Raw genomic sequence first — 24,766 nt, 5'->3', positions numbered from 1 at the left:
CTCCAGGTCCATCCATATTGATGTGAATGGTAAATATTCATCCTTTCTGATGGCTGAGTAATAGTCCATTGTATATATGAACCACATCTTCTTTATCCATTCACCCATTAAAGGACATCTCAGGTCTTTCCACAGGTTGGCTATTGTGGACATTGCTGCTATGAACATTGGGGTGCATGTGTTCCTTCTTTTCACTATGTTCTTTATCTTTGGGGTAAATACTTAGTAGTGCAATTGCTGGGTCACAGGGTAGCTCTATGTTTAATGTCCTGAGGAACTTCCATACTACTCTTCAGAATGGCTGTGCCAACTTGCATTCCTACCAACAGGGTAAGAAGGTTCCCCTTTTTTCACATCCTCACCAACATTTGTTGTTCCCTGTTTTGTTAGTTTTTGCCATTCTGACTGGTATAAGGTGGTATCTCATTGTGGTTTTGATTTGTATTTCCCTGATGGCAAGTGATGTGGAGCATTTTTTCATATGTCTGTTGGCCATTTGTATGTCTTCTTTGGAGAAGTGTCTGTTCATGTCTTCTGCCCATTTCCTGTCTGGATTATTTGTTTATTTGTGTTGAGTTTGAGAAGTTCTTAATAGATCTTGGATATCAGCCCTTTATCTGTAATATCATTTGCAAATATCTTTTCCCATTGAATATTTTGAATGAATCCTGACCAATACCTAGAGCTGGGGTTTTCTATATTGATGATCACACATCCTACTCTTTCTTAATGAACAGGAGAGCTGTGTTCAGAGGCAGACAATCCCTGAGACAGAATCCATGTTCAGAAGAGACTCATATCAATGAAGAGAATTGTTTTTTTCATTGGGCCATATCAAGGGAAGATTCCACATATTTTAAAGAAAGCACAAATTACAACTTACATTTTTATTGTTCAAAGGGTATTCCTATCTATCATCTGAAGTGACTTTTTCACCATTATCTGTGAGATAAATAGGACAGGTATTATCAATTTTAACAGATGGAGGCATTGAAGCTTGAAGAAACTAAGTGGCTTTTTTAAGACCGTACTGAGGCTGGGATAGATGAAATCAGAATTCTCTCTGAAGTGCTACTGTGCCCCTTATCTTTAAGCAGTGTGCTCATTATGCTAATTTGGGATTTTCCAGCAGTATATGTAAAATTATGTTCCAACAATACCATTTAAGCTTCAAATACAAATTGTTGGTATATTAAACTATATCCTATATCTAATAATGAAAGCTTACACCTTATTTACCCAGTAAATTAGTTTTCCACTGAACTTTCATATTTATTGTCTCATTTAGTTCCTATAAAAACTCTGCAAGGAAGTTTCATCAAACTTTTAAAAATATCTCCTAAGTCTCCGGTATGTTCCAGGCCTTCTTCGATCCTAAGTGCCTGCAATTTTGCTGGGTCTGGCCTGTCTTGTACCATTTGCCAGTTTCTGGCAGATTAATTCTGTTTTAGATGGTGCCAGCTTTTTTGGGGAGGTAACTCAAAGCCCATTTAGTTCAAACCCCACATGTCTTCCCTCAAAGGATTGAAAGCTGCCTTTCCTCATGAGGATGCAGAAGGAGCTGTGCATTCAGGTGGGAAAGAATGGGGATATGCTTAGGGAACACTCTCATTAAGAGCCTTTCATGTTGTGGGCAGTGGGTAGGAACTACCTATGTGATTATAAGCTCCCCCAACTGCCCATGTGGGGATGACAGCACACATACTCCCCAAGTACGTTGCATCCAAGCTTCCTTCAGATTGTACCTGTCCCCAGAGACAGATGTAGTACCTCTCTAAGACTGCTCTTTCAATTTAAAATTAGCCTAACTTACTTCATATTCCAAAATGACTGAATTAACAAGGTTCAGTCACTCATGAAATACTTACTAAATATATGCCATGCTATGCTAACATACATAGGTATGCAAATAAGCTAGTATTTATGGGATTTTTGGTGGGAACTTTCTAGAAACATTTGTAGTGACACTCCCATCACAGGAAATACTCCAATATCAGGAATATGATATTTGAATTATTCATTCATTCATTCAATGATTTTTTAAATGTGTGCCGACCATGTGACAAATATTTAGCTGACCACTGGGCACAGAGTTAGGAGCAAATGTAGAGGTGCTTTCCAAAGTATGGGTCATATTTTGGGAGTAGCAAGTCTTTTTGCATCTTATGAATCACATAATATAGGAAGTTATCCATACTGTCTTGTTGCAGGGTAGTTCTGCATATAAGGGTGGGAATTAGTGGCTTATGAAACTGTTTTGCCTTCACATTGTTTCTAAGAATGCAATATATGTTTGCTGATTGACTGACCAAAGCCTCATAATAAGTTATATGAAGCCACACTAGTGCCATATTTTTTGTTTCTAGACAGTATTAGATAAGTAAAGATGGGGAGAATAAGTTTAGAACATTTGAGACGATAAGGCAAGGCTGTAAATAAGACAATACCTGAAGTGAGTAGAGTCTCATCCAACTTTGTCTCCTTTCCTATATCATCTGGGTAATTTTCTTATCCCTCTTAAAGACCCAGATTTCTGAGATGATGAGGTTGAAGGTGGGTCTGCTCTTCAAACTCTTGTTGGTTATGTTCTGCAGGGAAGGGGGCAGTCACTTGCCAGCAGCAGTTTTTCATCATTTCCTCCCAGCGTGCAGTTCCGAGGCCTGTAGAAAGCTGTGCGTGACCCAGGCCTTTCTGTAAGTCAGCTAATGATCGCCCAATTCACTGGAGAAAATTGATTGTGTCAAAGCTCATGAAGAGCTGTGGGCTGATCAATGTCTCAGTGAAGTCAAGTTTCACACAGAACTGCCCAAAGCTGGAATTAAATGTCAGGTACAATTTAGCACTGCCGCCCTACTAGTGTCTTTGGAGAGGGAACCTCACAGCTCATTCTGCACGTCAGATTAACTCCCCCATGGCAGGCTCCCCTGGCTTAGTGATCAGGATCTGGCAACCTGCCACATCACAAGTTTCTCCGTAAGATCTGCAAAAGTGGGAACTTGGTGCTCAGGCTGCTCTGTAGCCGTGCATCCTGTCAAGGCTGGAAGGGAAATGTCTTGGGGAAGAAAGGAGAGAGGTGTTGGGTGTCAGGCCTTATTTACATAAGGCCATGGCATTAAGTGGGGAACCATAAATGGGAAATTTCTGGCAAGAATTCTGTCGGAAGGAAGGCTAAAAGGGGAAGCTGGAGGAGGCCTGCTTTGTGCCATGGTGTGACCAGGCTTCAGGACCTTTGTGAGTGAGTTCTGGTTAGCTTCTTGCACTAATGCCCTGATCATGTTCTTTACATGCCTTCCAATCAAGGGAAAAAGCTGGTTTCATGTACAAAAGCCATGTCTTCCCTGTACCTTTGCTTTCTTTTTGCTTTTTCCTCCCGTCTCCATGTTTCAAATCCTACCATTCTTCAACGTCCAGATCAAATGCCCAATTCTTCCATTGATTCCTCCAGCTTTAAGGATTTTATCTTCTGAAATCCTATAGAACATAACTCTATCATCTTTTATAGCATTTTAAATGTCTATTTTGCATTGTAGTTATTTTTATTTTTTCTCTTCTCTATTAGGTCACAGATGATTTGAGGGTCTGATTTATTTCCTGTCCCCACATTTTCACACAGTATTTTCATTACTTCTAAAGTGTATATCATACTCTTTTATAATAGGCTTATGATATTGAATTTCTAAATATTTCTTTTATAATTCTCTAGTAGGGGCTATCGGTCAGTTTAGGCTGTTATAACATAGTACCATAGACAGGATGGCTCATAAACAACAGGACTTCATTTCTCACTGCACTGGAGGCTGGAAATACAAGGTCATGGTGCTGGTACGGTCAGCTTCTGGTTGGAGTCCTCTTCAGGACTGCAGATGGCTGACTTCTTGTATCTTCACATGGTGGAAAGAGTGAGCTAGCTCTCTGGCTTCTTCTTGTAAGGGCACTAATCTCATTCATGAGGACTCTACCCTTCAACCTAATCACCCCCTGAAGTTTCCACCTCCGAACACCATAACATTGGGATTAGGGTTTCAACATGCAAGTTTAAGGGGAACACATTTGGTATTGCTGTAGACCCAAAGTCCTGAGTTGCCCAATTGAGAACACCTGTACTGTAGTTCTGATTAAGCTTCTTCTCCATATTTATGGCCAATATCTTGTTGGTAAATGAGAGACTTCGTTCTTTTTGATTACTTGTGGATGAAGTGAGACTGCCCATCACCACATGACTTATTTTAGAATCAATATTGTATTTCTAATAAATTCAGAATACATCTTTCAACTTCTTCTAGGGTCATGTTCAGCTTCTCTGTCAGCATATTTAATGCTGATACACTGTTAGATGCAACCAGAGGTCTCAAATATGAAAAGAGTAGCATTTTTTTTCAGATTTTATTTATTTATTTGACAGAGAGAGATCACAAGTAGGCAGAGAGGCAGGCAGAGAGAGAGAGGGAAGCAGGCTCCCTGCTGAGATGAAAGCCCAGATGTGGGGCTTGATCCAGGACCCTGAGATCATGATCTGAGCTGAAGACAGAGGCTTAACCCACTGAGCCATCCAGGTGCCCCCAAAGAGTAGCATTTTTAAGGAAATCCTCAAGCCCAGCCACCAAGAAGTCCAGAAGCACCTACTCATATCTCCTCATTCAACAAACTGAAATAGAGTCTTTATATGTGAAAAACTCTTACTAAACAACTTTGAAGGTCTTTTTAGCAACTGCTTGCATTTTCCAACATGTTTGTTATGACTACTGTAGTTAAAAAATGGATAATGTGGGCATACATGGTCTAAATTATTTTAAGATATTGTGGCTGGTAAAAGAAGAGACTAATAATGTTATTAACTGCTTTGGCGCTAATTGAAGAACACAGACCAGTGAATGAGCCACGTTCACTGATGATGAGACTGGAGTAAAAGAATGACAGAATCTATGTTTCCTCTTCATCATGTGGGGCCTTCTATGGCTGCATTAGGATTTCAGAGGACTGTTTTCCTCAGAGTGAACTCAAAACATTTGTACTTGTTACTGAAACAAACTCTAAAGAAAAAAAAAAAGTAAAGATAGCCTGCTGTTCCTGAGTAATTACTACATTCATATTAGAATTTTGAATACCTGAGAGCCTGTCTAAAATATTGCTGCTTAAAATCCTGTTCATCATCTAGGTTGTCAAACAGCATCTGTCTGTCTCTGGTTGACTACATTTACCTTGTAGTTTTTTTTTTTTTTTTTGATCTTCAAATATCTTTATAATAGTTCCATTTCTGCTTGAAGTTGTTTCAGTTGTGCAGCAAGGTGTGTTGTTGTTATTTTCTCTCAAAGCATAAAGATATCATCAAAATAAAGATTTTGGGAACTCCATAGCAGAGTTTACCACACTAGCATCACTAAAAAATCTGATTTCCCTTATAAATATAAATACCTGATTTCCCTTTTCATTGTATATTTTCCTTGTTAAAAGAAAACAGAAAATCTAGATTCCCATCCAAATGATGTATGATGTGAGAAGTCAGGTCCTACTCCACCATCTTGCTTAAAAAAAGAAGAGAAAAGAAAAGAAAGGTCTTCATTTTTATCTTTAGTAATTCATATAACCCCTTCCTCAAAAGTGGTGTTCAGTCTGCATTCAATTGATGCTTGAATGACGAATGGTTATAAATTCTTAAAGTTCTCTTCCCCAATATGCGGAATCCATAGGACTGAACTGAGTCTAGATTGGCCCAAACATGTAGAAGTTGAAGGCAGAGGAAAGGCACCTCCTCACACCCTACACAAGCACCTCACTTGTCAGTATCTTTCAAAGCAGGAAAGAAGTCACCATTGGAGGGATGAGCAGTTAGAGTAGCACAGATTATGTTTATACTCTGTCTTTCTTAGCAGTTCACCTACCAACAGAGTAAACAATTCAGGACAAGCTGATTTTGCTTCCATTAGTCAGTATCAACTATAAACTCTTTGCATTTGAATTAGAGCACTGTTATATTAAATCTTTGAACAGCGAAAGAAAAGGAAGAAAGGAGGGAGGATAAAGTGAAAGACAAGAAGATGAAAGAAAAGGAAAAGAGGATCATGGGACCAGTAGGCAGAATACTTAAATTGAAATTTTGGCTTTATGGCTGACAAATTCTGTAACCTCTTTTAGACTAGTTTTCTTTTCTAAGAAGTGGCAGTGATAACCACCTGGTAGACGTGTCATCAAGACTAAATTAGTTAATGTTTATAAAATCTCTAGCACAGTGCCTGGCACTGGATATGTAGGTTCAGAAATGATAACTACAGAATAAGTGATTTTTGGGATATAGTTATGTATGTGTGCACATTGGCCATTCATTTTTCAATTTTGAGGCGAACATAATTTTTTAGAAAACTCTTATGATCTTAGGAAAAGAGAAAGTCTAACTTGTATGGAGGAGCCCAATGAAGGTTTTTCATTACACCCAATAACAATAAACATTTATTTTGCATTTACTATTTCCAGGGATAGGTCTAAGTATCTACATGCGTTATTTTATTTAATCCTTTACTCTGACACCAAGAGGTAGGTCCTCTTAATGAATCCAATCTTCTATCTAAAAAAACCAGTTACTTGTCTGGAGTCAGCAAGTAGGTTTGGAAAGGGTGGCAATGATCTCTAAGCCCAAAGCTGGATCTCTTATAAAAGAAACTCCGTGTATATTTTCTAAGCTTAAAATTAATACTCTTTACATTTATACATCGTTTAGTAGTTTACAAAGTGATTTCATACAATTCTTACTTGGTCCTTCTAGCAAACATTTTAGAGAGTTAGCCAATCTTTCGGATCAATCAATCATTCAGGAAGTTAAGACCTAGAGAAACAGACTTGTTCAATTTAGCATAGCAGGGAAGCGACAGACCTGAACTCAAACTCTGAACATCAAACTCAACTCTGGGGCTCTTCTTATTATCACACAGCTGTTTATGCGTTTTGGAACAGGCACCTAACTTTGAACTGATTTTGAAGTCTGAAGCACAGTCTTCAATTAATGTTAAGGGAATGAAAGATTCTTCTGTAGGAAGCAGAGCTTTTCTTCATAATGTCAGTGAATTCAGTACTGATCAAAACGAACAAACTCAGTTTAGTAAAATCGGAGGTACGAATCTAATGTCACAAGGTTGGCTTTGCACATTTGTATGTGTGTATGACTTACAAAAAGAGGTTTACAAATGCCTTGGAAAACAGCAGCTTTTGGGGGGCTTCTGGCTGAGAAGTCGGTAGGACCCAAGGTAGTTATTCAGAGTGGACCATTCTCTTCCAGGAAAGACCTTATGTAGTGTTTTTTTTTTTTTTTTTTTTAAAGATTATTTATTTATTTATTTGACAGACATCACAAGTAGGCAGAGAGGCAGGCAGAGAGAGAGGGAGGAAGCCGGCTCCCCACTGAGCAGAGAGCCCAGTGCAGGGCTGGATCCCAGGACCCTGAGATCATGACCTGAGCTGAAGGCAGAGGCTTTAACCTACTGAGCCACCCATGCACCCCGTCCTTATGTAGTTTTTTTTTCCTTATGTAGTTTTAAAAAATATTTCATTTATTTATTTGTCAGAGAGAAAGAGGGAGAGCGAGAGCACATGCAAGGGGAGCAGTGGGCAGAAAGAGAAGCAGGCTCTCCGCTGAGAAGAGAGCCAAATGCCAGGATCACACCCAGGACCCTGGGATCATGACCTAAGCTGAAGGCAGATGCTTAACCGACTGAGCCACCCAGATGTCCCAGGAGTGACCTTATGTATTTATCCAGAAATCCATCCCATTGTTGAACAGACACAGTATATTTCTAATTGAAATCTACCTGAGATGTAAAAGAAAGATTTCATTTCTCCAGTCAGTGTTTCTCTAATATCTTCTATGCCTTTTTCGAGCCGAGCTAGCACCTTGAGAATCGTCATTCTGAACTCTAGATATGACATATTACTAACGTCCATATTGATTAGGTCCCTAGACTTCAGTACTGTCTCTTGTTCTTTTTTTTTTTTGGGGGGGGGGGTGAGTTTTTCTGCCTTATCGTTTTATCCAGATAAGAATATATGAAGGGGAGAATAAAATACTAAAAGGGTGGCAAAGACCCCAGAAAAATGTGAGTTAACCAAATCTGAGGAGACCCCAAATTGTGGATGGAAGAATGGGATTAAAAAGAAGTTAAAAAAAATAAAAAGAAAATATAGATATTAGACTGGTGAATAGAACAGAGCCGCCCACTTAATTTTGGGAGTATTTTTGTCTCTTAGAAGAAACTATGTCCCAAAATTTTAGAGAAAGAAAACATATATATATATATATATATATATATATATATATATACAAAAAAAATAAGGGTAAACACGATGAAGGGGTGGAATATGACTGTAAAGATGAAAATTTTAAAAAAATCTAAAAAAGGAGTTGGTAAGATAAGTTGATTGGAAAAAGAAAGTAGAGAGAATTTGTTCAGGCTGGAGACTAGAACAAAGCCCTGTGCTAGATTTAGGGTATATTTTGATCTATCAGAAGAAGCTGTATTCCAAATTTTTCTAGAAGAAAAAACCCTATGTGTATACAAAAAATAAAGTTAGATACAATGAAGGATAAAATATGACTATAATAATGAAGGTTCAAAAAGATTTTTTAAAAGAAAGATTTCAAAGAGTAAAATAAAGCAGAAGACAGGTTTTGCCCTTGAGTAGTTTACAAGATGGGGGAAAAAATGGAAAAGACAAGAGTAGAAAATTTGATCACTCCCCTTGGATTCTCTAGGATAGTCCTTTTGCTCATTTTCTACCATGATCATATATCCTGGGTTCTGATCATTGGCCATTGAAGTACTAAACTTCTGTTCCTTGCTTGCTGTTTCAGGTTTGGGATTATGGTAGACAGGTGTGAGAGATTTTAGCTCTGGGAAGGAGCTCTCTGCACTGGATCCTAATCACCATGAACAATTGCCATGAACACTTTCTTCTTTTTCTGCTGGCACCTGTGGGGGAGCCCGCTTCCTGAAGCCCACTTATGCTGGACCACATGCTGGCAAAGAACATACATGAATTCTTCGTAAAAAAAAAAATGCAGTTGTTACTTCTTTAGTTTAAGATTTTTATTGTTTAAAAGTTTTCATTGTGACTAAATTATGATATGAAATTATGCTATATGTACACTAAAGTAAACATCTTGCAATCACCTCTCAATTTAAAAACTAGACCATTATCAGTGACTGAAGAGCATTTTCTATGCCCCTTCTTGATCACACTCCAGAAATAGTCACTATCTTGAATTTTGTGTTAATATTGTCTTGCTTTTACATGATTTTATCACCTAAATATGAATTCCTATGAGACAGATTCTTCAGTTTTGCCTGTTTTGAAGTTTTATAGGAACTGTATCATATTGTGTGTATTCCTTGTTACTGCTCCTCTCTCTGAAACTAGCTTTTGAGATTTATCCTTGTTAATGCTATGGATGATTTATTTCAGCTATATTGAGCTCCATCTTATGAACTTACCATAATTTATTTATCCATTATATTGTTTATGGGTTTTTTTCCTTTTTGTTACTATAAACAATGTTTTGGACATTTTACACATCTCTTCATAAATACCTGCATGAAAATTTCTCTCTAGGGTGTATACATACATAGGTAGGACTTGAATTTCTAGTCAAAGTACAAGCATATTTAGATTCACTAGGTAAAATCAAACTTTTTCAAAGTGATTATACCAACTTATACTCCCTCTACTAATAAGTAAGAAAAACTTAGCCTTGCTGCTTCTTGGTGCTTTTGACTTTTCAAATTTTTGTTAATCTATAAACAAAATTCGTGTAAAATGTGATATCATTTTGGTGTTTTAATTTGCATCTTTTTTCTGATGGTTAATTAGGTTGAATTGAATTAATAAATTTTTAAAAAGATATTTAAAAAATTTATTTATTTTACTGACAGAGAGAGAGAGAGAGAGAGATCACAAGTAGACAGAGAGGCAGGCAGAGGGAGAGGGAGAAGCAGGCTCCCTGCAGAGCAGGGAGCCCGACGTGCGGCTCAATTCCAGGACCCTGAGATCATAACCTGAGCTGAAGGCAGACACTTAATTGATGGAGCCATCCAGGCACCCCTCTTTTCATACATTTAAGGACAATTTTGTGTTTTCTAGTCTGTGAAATTCTGGTCCATGTTCTTTTGCCAATTTTTTAATGGGTTGATCATCTTTTACTTTTAGTTCTTCAAATATTCTGGTTACTAATATTTCATCCACTTTATGTGCTGCAAATATTATTTTCCAGCAAAAGGATACTAGTTTTCAGCGGAATCTATCTCCCAGCACTAAACCATTCATTATCCTGTTCCTACCTTCATATGTGTTACCAAAACTTGCTTTTTCTGATCTGCCACCTGATGTACATTGCCATGCTATTCAGTAGGGACCTTCTAATTCCCTATCTTGTTGCACTGGTTCTGGCATTTCAGAGATGGTGTGAGCTACCAACAGAACCTGGATCCTAGATAGGTTTGTATGTGGAGTCTACCATTAATTACTTGTTCTTGGACATCAGGTAAGTTCTTATTTTGTACCTAATGTGCCAATAAATCTACTTTAAAGAGATGTTGTGTCCTAGTGCTATATTCTGTAGTTGGTGAAACTGACAGGTGCTCAAACAATATTTGCTGTTTAAATTTGCCTCAAATTCATTGGCATAGGCAGATGTAATACCTACCAGTAAATGAAAGAGAAATCTTAACTGCTTAGTTTATTTGACTGATGAAAATAGTAAACTCTATGACATTTTTGTAATTGAGAATTTTCAGGCCTACTGGAATAAAATCATAAATGAGGTACCATGAGGGATCCCAAATGAATAGGGCATAGTCTTCTCCATTAAGATATGACTACTTTAAACAGGATATTTGGATAAATAGAAGGTTAATTTTTAGATATTTAAGCCTTTTATGATCCTCTGCATAAAAGGATTCAGAAAATTGTTTTGAAGCAGAGATTCTGGGTTGAAGAAGTCACTAAAATTGCTCCTTTCAATTACAAAACTTTATTGCTGATATGTGCCCGTTACTTTTTTTTCTATGTTATTTTCTGTGTAGCAAATGTTGTACTCCCTACATCGAAGACAGAGCTCTGGGAGAGGGCGGCTTTGGGAGTCATCCTCCACTTCTCATCCTTATCCTCACATATCTGGACTCCGACCAATCCTCTCTGTTCTCCTTTCACCATTCCTCAGTTAGCTCACTCTACTCTATGCCTCCTGCCCCTGCTTTAGTCCTACCTTTCTCATCTCGCTGGAAACTGGAACAGAATCCTAACAGGTCTCCCTTCCTCCATCATCACGCCCCCTCCAGTTCATCCTTTATCTTGCTGTCAGAGAACATTTTAAAATTGGAATTTCATTACATGACCTCCTTGTGTATGGCTCCCTTGGCCCCTAGAAAAAGGCCTTTTGTTCTAGTACAGCACATGAGACCACCCCTCCCCTGTTCCTTCCTCACGCTCCATGCCAAATCCATCTACTGATGGTCTCTGGCGCTTCCACATGGTTCCATTCCCTGTTCTTTGGTTTATGCTGTCCTTACCACCTTGTGTGCTATTTACCACCTAGCTTGCCTAGTAGATGCCTGCTTATTCAGCACTTAGCCCAACTGCCAACTCTTCTTTGAAACTGCTCCTGGATCCTCTAGATCACACTGGCAATTCCTAATTGGTCCATTTCCCTGTGTAAGAATTTTTTTCTCTCTTTCTTTCTTTCTTTCTTTCTTTCTTTCCAGATTTTGTTTGTTTATTTGAGAGAGAGAGAGAATGAGTGGTAGGAAGGGGCAGAGAAGGAGAGAGAGAGAGAAGCAGACTCCCTGCTGAGCAGGAAGCCAGATGCAGGGCTTGATCCCAGGACCCAGAGGTCATGACCTGAGCCAAATGCCGACGCTCAACTGACAGAGCAATTCAGGTACCCCACCAATGTAAATAGTTGTAAGATTGATTCAAATCAATCTTATTTGAGTACACTTTATCTTCCCCTCACATAGACTGTGAGCTTCTTAAGGTCAGAAGCCTTACTTCCTCAGTAATTTCTGTATCCTTGCTCTTCGTAAAGTATCCAGAACATGGGAAATGCCCAACATATATATGTTGGTGGAGCGGTTGGATGGGCTGAATGTAGGTTTAAAGGGGAAAGTGGTTTTAGAGCTGATCTTTAAGGATACATAGTATTTCAGTGGCCAGAGGGATTTCAAATGGAGTGTGGAAATCCCCAGCAGCAGTGCAATTCAGAGTTATACAGTAAACCTATAAAGAGAAATAAAAACTCTGGCAGGTTAATCACAGGAGGACTGTAAATGACAGTTTGTAAGCTTGCACTTTATCTGGGAAGGAAAAGCCTTTGCAAAAGATATTTTTTTTTATAGACATATAATATATTTTTATCCCCGGGGGTACAGGTCTGTGAATCGCCAGGTTTGCACACTACACAGCACTCACCATAGCACATACCCTCCCCAATGTCCATAACCCCACCCCCCCTTCTCCCAACACCCTTCCCCCCAGGAACCCTCAGTTTGTTTTGTGACATTAAGAGTCACTTATGGTTTGTCTCCCTCCCAATCCCATCTTTTTTCATTTACTCTTCTCCTACCCCCTTAACCCCCCATGTTGCATCTCCCCTCCCTCATATCAGGGAGATCATATGATAGTTGTCTTTCTCCGATTGACTTATTTCGCTAAGCATGATAACTCTAGTTCCGTCCACGTCGTCGCAAATGGCAAGATTTCATTTCTTTTGATGGCTGCATAGCATTCCATTGTGTATATATACCACCTCTTCTTTATCCATTCATCTGTTGATGGAAATCTAGGTTCTTTCCATAGTTTGGCTATTGTAGACATTGCTGCTATAAACATTCAGGTGCACGTGCCCCTTCAGATCACTACGTTTGTATCTTTAGGGTAAATACCCAGGAGTGCAGTTGCTGGGTCATAGGATAGTTCTATTTTCAACATTTTGAGGAACCTCCATGCTGTTTTCCAGAGTGGTTGCACCAGCTTGCATTGTAGGAGGGTTCCCCTTTCTCTGCATTCTTGCCAGCATCTGTCATTTCCTGACTTGTTAATTTTAGCCATTCTGACTGGTGTGAGGTGATATCTCATTGTGGTTTTGATTTGTATTTCCCTGATGCCGAGTGATGTGGAGCACTTTTTCATGTGTCTGTTGGCCATCTGGATGTCTTCTTTGCAGAAATGTCTGTTCATGTCTTCTGCCCATTTCTTGATTGGATTATTTGTTCTTTGGGTGTTGAGTTTGCTAAGTTCTTTATAGATTTTGGACACTAGCCCTTTATCTGATATGTCGTTTGCAATTATCTTCTCCCATTCTGTCAGTTGTCTTTTGGTTTTGTTAACTGTTTCCTTTGCTGTGCAAAAGCTTTTGATCTTGATAAAATCCCAATAGTTCACTTTTGCCCTTGCTTCCCTTGCCTTTGGCGATGTTCCTAGGAAGATGTTGTTGCGGCTGAGGTCAAAGAGGTTGCTGCCTGTGTTCTCCTCAAGGATTTTGATGGATTCCTTTCTCACATTGAGGTCCTTCATCCATTTTGGAGTCTATTTTTGTGTGTGGTGTAAGGAAATGGTCCAATTTCATTTTTCTGCATGTGGCTGTCCAATTTTCCCAACACCATTTGTTGAAGAGGCTGTCTTTTTTCCGCTGGACATTCTTTCCTGCTTTGTCGAAGATTAGTTGACCATAGAGTTGAGGGTCTATTTCTGGGCTCTCTATTCTGTTCCATTGATCTATGTGTCTGTTTTTGTGCCAGTACCATGCTGTCTTGATGATGACAGCTTTGTAATAGAGTTTGAAGTCCAAAATTGTGATGCCACCAACTTTGGCTTTCTTTTTCAATATTCCTTTTGCTATTCGAGATCTTTTCTGGTTCCATATAAATTGTAGGATTATTTGTTCCATTTCTTTGAAAAAAATGGATGGTACTTTGATAGGAATTGCATTAAATGTGTAGATTGCTTTAGGTAGCATAGACATTTTCACAATATTTATTCTTCCAATCCAGGAGCATGGAACATTTTTCCATTTCTTTGTGTCTTCCTCAATTTCTTTCATGAGTACTTTACAGTTTTCTGAGTATAGATTCTTAGCCTCTGTGGTTAGGTTTATTCCTAGGTATCTTATGGTTTTGGGTGCAATTGTAAATGGGATTGACTCCTTAATTTCTCTTTCTTCTGTCTTGTTGTTGGTGTAGAGAAATGCAACTGATTTCTGTGCATTGATTTTATATCCTGACACTTTACTGAATTCCTGTACAAGTTCTAGCAGTTTTGGAGTAGAGTCTTTTGGGCTTTCCACATATGGTATCATATCATCTGTGAAGAGTGATAGTTTGACTTCTTCTTTGCCAATTTGGATGCCTTTAATTTCTTTTTGTTTTCTGATTGCTGAGCTAGGACTTCTAGTACTATGTTGAATAGCAGTGGTGATAACAGACATCCCTGCCATGTTCCTGACCTTAGCGGAAAAGCTTTCAGTTTTTCTCCATTGAGAATGATATTTGCGGTGGGTTTTTCATAGATGGCTTTGATAATATTGAGGTATGTGCCCTCTATCCCTACACTTTGAGGAGTTTTGATCAGGAAGGGATGCTGCACTTTGTCAAATGCTTTTTCAACATCTATTGAGAGTATCATATGGTTCTTGTTCTTTCTTTTATTAATGTGTTGTATCACATTGATTGATTTGCGGATGTTGAACCAACCTTGCAGCCCTGGAATAAATCCCACTTGGTCGTGGTGAATAATCCTTTTAATGTACTGTTGAATCCTATTGGCTAGTATTTTGGTGAGAATTTTTGCATCTGTGTTCATCAAGGATATTGGTCTGTAGTTCTCTTTTTTGATGGGATCCTTATATGAAGGAGAAAGTAAAATACTAAAAGGGTGGCAGCAACCCCAGGAAAATATGCTCTAACCAAATCAGAAGAGATCCCAAATCGGGAAGGGGGAGAAAGGGGATAAAAAGAGGTTCAGAAAGAAAAAAAAAAAGAAAAGAAAAGAAACAATTAAAAAAAGAAAATGAATAAAGAAAAAATATAAAAAAGAAAAAAAATATATATATTAGATAAACTAGTTAAAAAACGTTAAAAAAGAAAAGTGTAAAAGTTATAAAAAATTAGCAGAAGAAGAGAAAAAAAATTGAAAGAGAAAAAAAATTAAATTAACTGCAAGGCTAAAGAATCATGGGGAGTAAGCCATGAGTTTCATGCTTTGCTTTCTCCTCCTCTGGAATTCCGCTGCTCTACTTGGTATTGAAACTGCGCTTCTTGGTATGTGAACTTGGTCCTGGCTGGATTTCTTGTTGATCTTCTGGGGGAAGGGCCTGTTGTAGTGATTCTCAAGTGTCTTTGCCCCAGGCGGAATTGCACTGCCCTTACCAGGGGCCGGGCTGAGTAATCTGCTCGGGTTTGCCTTCGGGAGATTTTGTTCCCTGAGCTCTTTCCGTAGAGTTCTGGAAGATGGGAATGAAGATGGCGGCCTCCAAGTCTCCGGTCCGGAGGAGCTGAGAGCCCAGGGCCCCACTCCTCAGTGCGCCCTCAGAGAATAGCGCCCAATTACTCCCGTCTCCCTGGCCTCTGGCCATGCTCCGAGCTCACCGAGCCTGTGACCGGTTCAAGGTAACCCCAAGCTGAGAGCTCACTCCTCGGCTCTGTCTCTGTAGCCAGCTTCCCCGTTTTAATACCTGTAAGCTCTGCAACACTCAGACACCCCCGATCCTTCTGTGACCCTGCGGGACCTGAGGCCACGCTGACCCTGCGTGGGCTTCATGCCGGTTTAGCCTCTGGAGTGATGTCCCTCAGCGGAACAGACTTTTAAAAGTCCTGATTTAGTGCTCCGTTGCTCCGCCGCTTGCCGGGAGCTGGCCCCTCCCCCCGCAGTCTATCTTCCCGTCATTTGGATTCACTTCTCCGCCAATCCTACCTTTCAGAAAGTGGTTTATTTTCTGTATCTAGAATTGCTGTTCTTCTTCTCTTTGATCTCCCGTTGGATTTGTAGGTGTTTGCAATCTTTAGATAAGCTATCTAGATGATCTCCCGCTACCTGAAGTAGTCTCAGCCTGCTAGTTCTCTGCCATCTTGACCTCTCCCCCGCTAAAGATTTTTGAGGAGAAAACACATGATCCACATTATACACTCTAAAAAGAATTATTTGGAGTTTTATATAAATTGACTTAGAGAGATAAGCAATAGGAGGCAGGGAGATAAGTAATGGTGCTGTTGCAAGAACCCAAGCAAGAGGTAATGAGGTCCAAACTTTGTGCCTTTGTATCTGATACAGGACTTAGCAGAGCTCCTTGCTCATAGCAAGTGCCAATAAAATATTTTGACCAAATAAAAGAATGAAAAATGAATCACATCAGTGTGACAGAGTTGATGTTTAGATGTGAGGCAGTCCAATAATGGCCTGTTGTTCTTGTTCACATTGCTAAAGAAAGAGACTGGCTGAGGGACCAATCAGGGTTTCCTGCAGCACAGATCGATTAGAAAAGCCTGCCTTCCTTGTGGTTAAGTCTGTCCGACTCCATGAAAATAGGTCAGCATCTCCTGTTTCCAACCGGTTAGGTCCACCACAAAGATGCACCAGGCCAAGCTGGAGGAGGGCACCAACTTTATTTCATTACTAGTTGTCAGAACCAAAAATAGCCAACATTTATTGAGCACTTAATGTGACAAGAATCGTTTTGTGAAATTTAATGTTTTGTCTCTTTTATTTTAAAGATTTTATTTATTTATTTGACAGAGAGCGATCACAAGTAGGCAGAGAGGCAGGCAGAGAGAGAGGAGGAAGGAAGCTCCGCGCTGAGCAGAGAGCCCAATGCGGGGCTCGATCCCAGGACCCTGGGATCATGACCTGAGCCGAAGGCAGAGGCTTTAACCCACTGAGCCACCCAGGTGCCCCTGTTTTGTCTCTTTTAATCTTCACTACAATACTCTGAGGATTATGCAATTACTTCCTTCATTTAACAAATGAAGAAACCAAGACACATAAAGGTCATTTTTCCCAAGGTTGCAGAGTTGAGATTTGTATTAGGTAGTAACTTCAGTCCCACTCTTAACCTTAATGCTAAAAGAGAGATGGTAAAAATGTGCTTGAAACCTTCACAGCTTGATACTAAGCAGCTTTGGAAATACTAACCATTTCCCTTTTGTTCTTAGTCTCCAAGCCCGGCCAGTCACACTATCGTTTCTTGTTCTTTTCCAGCTCTGGGCTTTCATGAATTTTTCTTTGAAGGATTGTGAGTTCTTTGCTGTTACCTTCTGGTTATTCCATGCTTGAGTTCTCCAAGAAGCCTCTTCAGACTAGCCCTTAATGTGTTTGGATCACCATTTCTGGTGATCCATTCTGGTCACCATCCTGGTCCTTAACGTGTTCTTTCCATGAGGTTCATAGGAATCAGGGAGGTAATAGCACTAAAGTAACTTGATTTTAGTGCCAGGCAGAGCTGTGTTTAGATCCCACTTTCCATTTATTAACTGTGTGACAATGAGCAAAATATTTAACCTCTACACATCAGTTTAGTAAATTGTAAAGTGGAAATAATACTTACCTTGTAGTTTTTTGTGAGTTTAAATGAGATGATACGTGTTAGTGCCCAGTACAGAATGGGAGCTCCCCCACCATGGCTCATATGCTCACTTCGTTGGTTAAAAAAATGTTTCTTATGGGCCTACTATGTGAGGATAATACTAGGCATAAGATAGGGAAAATATTTGTCACAGGAGGCCTATGTCTTTCACAGATTGGGGTACCTCCTTCCTAGATACTACTTAAATAAAGCTGCAAAGAACTTTCTTTCTTGAACCTCTTTTCTGATTTCACGAAGGTAAAAAAAGACCAGGCGCATTGTTGAAGAGAGGTTTCTGTTTGTTTTAATCAAATGAAACACCAAATACAAAAGATAGTCCCTTTTCCCATGCTTATGTCTTAATTCTGATCACTTTCCATTCTTTTGGTTGTTTATACTGTTACCTACCTACATATTTAAAAAATGTCCTTACACTGCTCTTTCTTAGTTTATTAGTATTTTACATTACCTATTGACTCTCACCGGTAAATGAGACTGAAGTTTCTTTTGTATACCTCCTCCACTTTCTTCACTTCTATCCTTCCGTCATAGTGATGTTGAAATTTTTGGTTAAATCAGTATTTGGAATTGTTTTATCGTGACAATATAAGTATTATTTACTGTAGAGCCAGGTGGTGTACTGAATTATATTTTCTTTTTATACAAATGTTTGATTTCCTGATGTTAACAGATACTTTTTGAAAAATAAACTTTTAATTTTGGAATAATTTTAGATTTCCAGAAAAGTTACAAAGATAGTAAAGAGGGTTTCAACTAGTTTCCACTAATATCTTACATTATCAAGGTGCACAGTTCATACTAAAGATCCAACATTGGTACATTGCTAATAACCTCAAACTTTGTTAGGGTTACAACCATTTTTCCACTAGTATCTTCCTTCAGTTCCAGAATTCCACCCCGGATGCCACATTGTATTTAGTTGTTTTGTCTCTTGAGTCCCATCTCTTGAGTTCCATCAGAGTCCCGTCTGTTACAGTTTGTCAGTCTTTCTTTTCATGACCTTGACAGTTTTGAGGAATATTGGTCAGATATTTTGTAAAATGTTCCCCAATATGGGTTTGTTTTAATCTTAAAAATTGGAATTACAGGTTTTTGGGAATAACAGACTCAGAGAGAGAGGGTGCCCTTTTCATCATATTAATGGATACATAACACAATCATGAATTATCACTGGTGGTTCTAAACTTGATCACTGGCCAAGGAAGTATTTACCAGTATTTTCCATTGTGAAGTTACTATCCTTGAGCTCTGTGATCCACTCTTTGGAGGTAAATCACAAGGTCTGGCTCACTCTCACAGAGAGACATAACTAGGCCTCATCTCTTGGAAGGGAGGGAGAGATCTACATAAGTTTAGTTGTTTTTTTTTCCCTCAAAGAAGATTTGGCTCTTCTCTCTTATTTATTTATTTATTTATTTATTTATTCAGTCATTTGTTTATATAAATATGAATTTATAGGTATTTATTTTGTACTTAGGATTATATCATATACTGGGTTATTTGTTTTCTTGCTCAAATTGTTCCAGCTTCGGCCATTGGGAGTTCTTTCAAGTTGACTCCCGCATCCCTTTGACATGATTCCATGCTTATTTTTTTGAGTACTTTCCTACTTTCTGGCACTACAGAATCCTCTAGTCTCATCTTGTATAATTTTCCCTTCTTAGCCATAGGATTGGCCATTTCTCTAAGAGTTTCAGTTCCTTTCATTGGGGAATGGTATTTAGAAATCATGAGTAGAATGTGGGTTGTTTTAATTTTTATTGCTTGGATTTCTACATGTCTATTGCTAACTTTTCTTAAATGTTCCAGTGGATCTGCCAACTGTTTTTTAATCTTATTTACAAAAGCTCAAACAATCATATAAGCTGTCAATTCCATTTTCCCCTCAGACACCAGTTTCTCAGAGTCATCTATCCCCTTGGCTCACTTTTTATTCCAGGTCTGCTTCACTGCTGTCTTCCTAGACTTTCCTCCTCCGTCTAGTAGGACTTCCCTTTGTTATTAAATTACAACGGAACTTCCATCTCCTCAATTCCAAATCTCCTTTTACTTTAGTTTTACTGGAATGTGCATGCATGTGCTAGATAGCATCCCTGGTAAAATTACCCAAGGAAGTATGAAGGAGATAAAATTGTTGACCTGTAGGTCTGAAAATGTGTTATTCTATCCTCATAGTAGATGGATAGGCTGGTTGTGCGTCTGAATGTTTAAGACTATTATTTAAGTCTGTTAATGCCTTGTCCTCTATCTCCAGCAGTTGTCATACTGATTTCTTATTTTATGCCATTTGGGTTTTTCCCCTCCTGCAATGCTTCTGAATTTTCCTGATTACATGCCTTTTTTTCATAGTATTTTTTTTCACTTATGATAAAGCACAGGATGGAGTGTTCTAACTTGAAGGCTCATGTCTTTCAGTTTAAGGGAGACATATATTTTGTTTGATAATTTTATATGGAGATACATATTTTTGTTTGATAATTTTATTCCTCTCCTTTCCTATCTCTGTCTCTTTGGAGTTACTATTAGTTGAATGTTATTCCTCAATTTGTTCATTTTCTTTTATCTTCTATTGTCTTTTCTTTTGTCTTATGATTCCCCTATTTTCTAAGATATTGTCTTGATCTTATCTTCCAGTACTTATTTTTTTAATTAATTAATTAATTAATTTTTTAAAGTAAACATATACTGTATTTTTATCCCCAGGGGTGCAGGTCTGTGAATCGCCAGGTTTGCACGCTTCACAGCACTCACCATAGCACATACCCTCCCCAATGTCCATAACCCCACCCCCCTCCCCCAAACCCCCTCCCCCCCGGCAACCATCAGTTTGTTTTGTGAGATTAAGAGTCACTTATGGTTTGTCTCCCTCCCAATCCCATCTTGTTTCATTTATTCTTCTCCTACCCCCTTAACCCCCCATGTTGCATCTCCACTTCCTCATATCAGGGAGATCATATGATAGTTGTCTTTCTCCGATTGACTTATTTCGCTAAGCATGATACCCTCTAGTTCCATCCACGTCATCGCAAATGGCAAGATTTCATTTCTTTTGATGGCTGCAGAGTATATATATACCACCTCTTCTTTATGGACTCATCTGTTGATGGACATCTAGGTTCTTTCCATAGTTTGGCTATTTTAGACATTGCTGCTATAAACATTTGGGTGCATGTGCCCCTTCGGATCACTACGTTTGTATCTTTAGGGTAAATACCCAGCAGTGCAATTGCTGGGTCATAGGGTAGTTCTATTTTCAACATTTTGAGGAACCTCCATGCTGTTTTCCAGAGTGGTTGCACCAGATCCAGTACTTATTTTTGAGTTATGATAGTAACTCTCTTAAAAATTTTTCAAGAATTCTACCTCCCCTTTTTACACTTAGTTTCTGTTTTCATGGCATCCTGTTTTTGTTTTACAGATACATTATCTTTTCTCTCTGAGGCTACTGAGGATAATGTACCATTCTCCCATCACTCTAGATAGGTAGATTGTTTCTACACAGAATTCCACATTGAAAATCATTTTCCATCAACATTGTTAAGGCATTAGTCATTCTTATACAGCTTCAGTGGTTATGTTGAGAAGTCTGATTTATTCTGATTTCCAATTCTTTGTAAGTTATCTGGATTTCCCCTTTCTACTAGACTCCTTTCTTTATCTCTGGTACTCTGAAATTTCATGATTCTAGGCATTTTTTATCACTGGACAAGGCACAGATTGGTGCTTCAATCTGAATATATATTCCGTCAGTGGAAGTTAACAATAATAATTTCTAATATTTATTGAGCGCCTATTATAAGCCAGACACTGTGTTAAGGGTATCATTTCACTGATACACATCCCAAACAATCTTATGAGATACATCTTATTATTACTATTTTAAAGATAAAGAACCTGAGGTACAAAATGTTATGTAACATGTCAAGGGTAAGGTAAGGGAGCAAAGATAAGAAATTTCTGAGTGTAATGCTATAGTGCTCATAGCCAGTATCACGTGTAGGGTCTCATCATCATGGGAGTGATCATCTTATCAAGATGACTTTTCAGATCTTCATTATGATATGTTAATTTTATAGTTTAATTAACAGATATTAATCTTAATGCTGTATCTTGGCAAGGATGAGTGTGAGGTGGGATGGAGGGGGAGGACCACTTAGCAGGAAACTTTAAATTTGATGCAAATATTAATGAAAAATCACTATCTTTGGGGGGGAAATGAAAATGTGAATTTTCTTAAAAAATTTTTTTAATTAATTAATTAATTTTTTAAATAAACATATAATGTATTTTTATCCCCAGGGGTACAGGTCTGTGAATTGCCAGGTTTACACACTTCACAGCACTCACCATAGCACATAACCTCCCCAATGTCCATAACCCCACCCCCCTCTCCCTACCCCCCTACCCCCAGCAACCCTCAGTTTGTTTTGTGAGATTAAGAGTCTCTTATGGTTTGTCTCCCTCCTGATCCCATCTTGTTTCATTTATTCTTTTCCTACCCACAACCCCCCTCCCCCACGTTGCATCTCCACTTCCTCATATCAGAGAGATCATATGATAGTTGTCTTTCTCTGATTGACTTATTTCACTAAGCATAATACCCTCTAGTTCTATCCACATCATCGCAAATGGCAAGATTTCATTTCTTTTGATGGCTGCATAATATTCCATTGTGTATATATACCACATCTTCTTTATCCATTCATCTGTTGATGGATGTCTAGGTTCTTTCCATAGTTTGGCTATTGTGGACATTGTTGCTATAAACATTCAGGTGCATGTGCCCCTTCGGATCACTACATTTGTATCTTTAGGGTAAATACCCAGAAGTGCAATTTCTGGGTCATAGGGTAGCTCTATTTTCAACTTTTTGAAGAACCTCCATGCTGTTTTCCAGAGTGGTTATACCAGCTTGCATTCCCACCAACAGTGTAGGAGGGTTCCCCTTTCTCTGCATCCTTGCCAGCATCTGTCTAAAATGTGAATTTTCTGCTTAAAAAAAGATTATCCTCAAATACCTAAAACTGTGTGGTCCCAGGAAGCCTGCTGGTATGAAGAGCAGTAGCTGTGGTGGTGAGGGAAATATGGACAGAGTTGCAGCCTTGTCTTGCTTCTTAAGTGAGCCCTCTATTAGAAGCACCTTAACATGGCTGCTCACAAAAGTTATGTCAGCAACACAACAGCCAGTGCGAGAGTGATTCAGATGTTTATTGAGACTTTTTTTCAGGGGGCCTGATTATATATATATATATATATATATATATATATATATATGGGGAGACAATCCTTTTAGATGCTAAGGATTCTACAGAGTGAAGAGCCAGGAAGAAGATTGGAAAGCAAACCCCTTCAGTCAAGGGGTGACTGGCCTTCCCAAGTAAAGCTTTTTGAACATAAGTCAAAATTTCTAGGGAGTTAATGGTACTTCTTTAAAATACCCTTTGGAATTATCCAAAATAAGCATTTACACACAGGCACTTAATTCTGAGTAATTAATGTCTGTCTGTATAACCTAGCAACTTAATGAGCTGGGGTGTAGCAGGGGCACACTGAGTCACTGGAGAACCCCAGAGGGCTGGCTGTGAAAAGAACCCCTCAGCTTGCCAGAGTTTTTGGTAATAGCTGGAACATTTTTATAGGCACATCATTATTGAGTTCCAGCCTAAAGGCGTATTGGCTCTAGGCAAGGTTTCGTGTACCCTATTATATTGCAGATACAAATGCATCTCTAGATTAATTGTGACAGTCAACTCCTTCATCCTCTATGGGCAAAACTTTTGAAAGCGTAATTCTCTGTAGTAAATTAGCCTTGAGCTGAGAAATAGATTTGGCTTAAAAACCAAAATCATCAAGTAGATAATCTTTGATGCCTCACTTTATGGCCCTTTTCTCTCCCTTTTAAATCATCTTTTGGCAGACTCTCCAGCCCCCAATATTTTCATCCTGAATCCTGATCTTGGTCCCTCTCAAGAGAAATGCTCTAATGGTTTACCAATAATAATTGCCCAATTAGTATTACATCATGATATTCTACCCAACAGTATTCACATTTAAGAAGAAGCTTTGTAGGAAAGAAATCCAAAGGAACGATATGTGGTAGTATCTTAGGCACTATATTAATTCATGGAACATTAATTACTGTTCTGATGCTGGGAAAACAAAGATTAATAAGATGTGGCTCTAACCTTTGAGATTTTCACTGTCCAGTAGGGGAGACAGAAACATAAAAAACTAATTTTATAACACAATGTGATTAGTTTTAATCATGGAAACAAGATAATGGGTTGATTTATTATATCTGGAGTGGGAGGCTGAATTGAGTAGAGGAGATCATGACAGGCTTCATGTAGAAAAGTGATAGTTGAGATAAATAATCTATGGTAATAAATAATGGGGGAATTTTAAGCACCCAATACATTTAAAGGATGAAGCTGATTGTCTTCCAGGAGGGGAAAGAATTTTGAGCCTAAGGACTCCCTTGGACCCTGTTGAATCATGTTGGGTAGAAGAATCCTTATTCTGCCGGCCCAGAAGCAGCACCAAGAGCAGCAAAACCTGAAACTGACAGCAGAGCCAGAAATGACAAAGAACAGGAGGTGTTTTACTTAGCTCTCTCTAAGGGAAACAGCAATGTCCATAACATTAAAAAAAATGCTGGGAAGGCTACTCTACGCCCTCATAAGTCCAGATTTATTAAGTGCACTAAAATGGTGCTGCCAAAAGGAAATAACTGGAGAATTTTCTGGAGCCAAGGCGGGCAGAATATGCAGTGATGAGAAGTTGGAAAGCAGCATTATCATTTTCCAGACTGGATTTCACTTTGTTCCACTTCAACCAATGGCTACCTTGGTCCAACACAAAATTTAAAACAAGACCATAGCAAGCCTTTGTTCCAAATGAGAAGATGGAAAATAACACATACAATAGGCGTAAGGAAATCCTTCTGCAAGCTTCCTTGGCAGGAAAAGGTGCAAGGGCAGAGCAGGGAAAAGGTGGAGGAATAAAGAAGGGAAAAGACTGGAACCAGTGGCTATTAACATTTTACACTGAGGCTTTGTGTGATGGTTTAGTACATTGTTGAAAAACACAATGGTCAATTATTTCTTACATTAGAATTGACTGTTCACTTGGCTAATTATTTTAGTAATCTGAGGA

At 38.7% G+C, this 24,766-nt stretch overlaps 1 pseudogene; it reads right to left on the bottom strand.

Annotated features, from left to right (window-relative positions):
- Positions 1 to 4,779: 4,779 nt before the first annotated feature.
- Positions 4,780 to 5,518, bottom strand: LOC111142959 (annotated as a pseudogene).
- Between the last annotated feature and the right edge of the window lie 19,248 nt (positions 5,519 to 24,766).

Source organism: Enhydra lutris, unplaced genomic scaffold, assembly GCF_002288905.1.
Source record: "Enhydra lutris kenyoni isolate GAN:26980312 unplaced genomic scaffold, ASM228890v2 scaffoldscaffold9, whole genome shotgun sequence".
Lineage (NCBI taxonomy): Eukaryota > Metazoa > Chordata > Mammalia > Carnivora > Mustelidae > Enhydra > Enhydra lutris.
The sequence above is the reverse complement of the archived record's forward strand: the minus strand, read 5'-3'. Positions and strand labels throughout refer to the sequence as shown.